We start from the raw sequence: 2,104 nt of genomic DNA, 5'->3' as shown, positions 1-2,104 counted from the left end.
TCTTCTGTGTTCCCTTCCTGAGGCCAAGTGTGGAACAGGGCCATGATGTGAGAACTGATTGTTATTAAGTTGGACCTAGGATTTAGTGTGAGGCCAAAACGGATTCATGGATCTATGTTTTTATTTGTTTTTTATCTGCCTTTGGCTCCCTTTCAAAACCACCTTGTTAATTTATGGTAGAGAGTTTTATCGATAAATTCACTGGGGCATAATGATCTTCTGTTAAAATTGTCTTTGATTAGTCCCAGCTACTAATTTTTTAAAGCCCTGTTGAGACAAGGATATTGGGCCAATGCAGGCTAACTCCATATCATAGTACCTGAATTATTCACTTGCACAGAATCAATCCCTTCGTGGCTGGACACTTTTTACATGAGTATTAAGGGTGAATTATCTGGGAAATTTACAATAATAATCACTGTGAATGTCAATCATAGGTCTCCTGGAATAATGCATATCTTAATAGAGCATATACGGGGTTGGTATACAAAGACCATGTTTGTTCCCTACCAGCAGTTCACCAATCTTGATACAGCTGTCTTCTGCTTCCTCAGACACCATGTATTTTCTGAATTAAGTCCTCAGGTTATAAGTGTGTCTGGGGTAGAAACCAGTTCACCCAGTGGTTTCTGCATCAGATCTCACTGCTGCAGCCTCTAGACTAGAGCATGTTGTGCGTGCTGAACATCCAGGATTTTGTGTCCCAGCATTCCAGGTGCCTGGTCTGAGTCCCCAGGATGCACCCAGAAAAGCCCGAGTCAGTGTGGCCCCTTCGTTGCATACCAACAAAGACACACCCCGACTAGGGTCCCCAAAAGCATGTTCCGTCATTCTTTCCCATAAATGGAGGTCATTCCTCCCTCTTTTCCTACCAACAGACATACATTTGTGTTCACCAGATGTGTTTGCTCCTTTTCCCGTCTCCTGAGCTATGTTTCCCATCACTATCCATCATCCCTCTTAGAAGGCTCTCTACCTGTCTGGGGACCTCATCATAGATTGACATGGCAGCCACTCAGTAGACAACATCCCCATCCCCTTGCCTTGACCATTTGATCCCAGCTGACCTGAGGTGCCCTCCAGCAAAATGACCTTCAAATTACTTATCTAGAGTGGATGGTGAATGACTTTCTACCGGGCTGTCTGGCCCCCCAGCCAGCAGATTGGATGCCCTCTGTGCCTGGGCATGTATGTCTGTTCTGCTGCTTGTTCCTAGAGCAGTGAACTCAGACAGTATTTATCCTTCTGTGATTCACTAACTTCACTCAGCATCATGTCTTCTAGATCCCTCCACATCTTCAGGTGTCACAGTTTCATCGATGTTTTTTAGGGATGCATACTATTCCATTGTGTGTATATACCAAAGTCCACTCTTCTACTGAGGGGAATTTATGCAGTTTCAAACTCCTTTCTATTATGAACTTTGCTGCAATGAACACGGGGAAGTGTCCGTCTGTCCATAATCTGCTTCTTCTTACTTTGGGGCATATTTCCAGTGAGGGGATTGCTGAGTCATATGGTGTTTCAATTGCCATCAGTCTCACCATATCGCCTTCCACCCCGGCGGTATGTATTTACCAGCGTGGATACGAGTTTCAATCTCACCATTTGTTGTGCTGAGGGTTGTTTGTTTGTTTCTTTTAATTGGGCTACAGTTAAGGGTGTTAGATGGTATGACTTGTATTTCCCCATGGGTAGTGAACGGGAGCATTTCCTTATGTGTTCATTATCCATTAAGAGTCATCCTTTTTGAAATGCCTGTACAGGTCCTTTTTCCACCTTCTCAAAGGGCTATTAGTTGCTGGTGTGTTTTTTTCTTGTAGGATTGTATTATACTGTAGTTTTTAATAATCAGTCCTTTGTCCATTATGTCGTTACTAAATACCGTTTCCCAATCTATGGGCTCTGTTTTTATTCTTTTAATGAAGTCTTCCGATGTGAACAAGTGTTGTACTATTAATAGGGCCCTCTCATCTATTTTGTCTTCCACATAGTGTGTTTCCTTTGTTGTCTTTGACAGCCTGTGTATTCCCTGTACTCAGGCACTTCGATGTGTCCCCATTTTCTCATTGACGATCCCTATAGCTTTGGGTTTTCCATTTAG

This window comes from Echinops telfairi, unplaced genomic scaffold, assembly GCF_000313985.2.
Source record: "Echinops telfairi isolate 266 unplaced genomic scaffold, ASM31398v2 ScPeMD7_7469;HRSCAF=8507_1, whole genome shotgun sequence".
Taxonomy (NCBI): Eukaryota; Metazoa; Chordata; class Mammalia; order Afrosoricida; family Tenrecidae; genus Echinops; species Echinops telfairi.
This window is presented reverse-complemented; position numbering follows the sequence as displayed.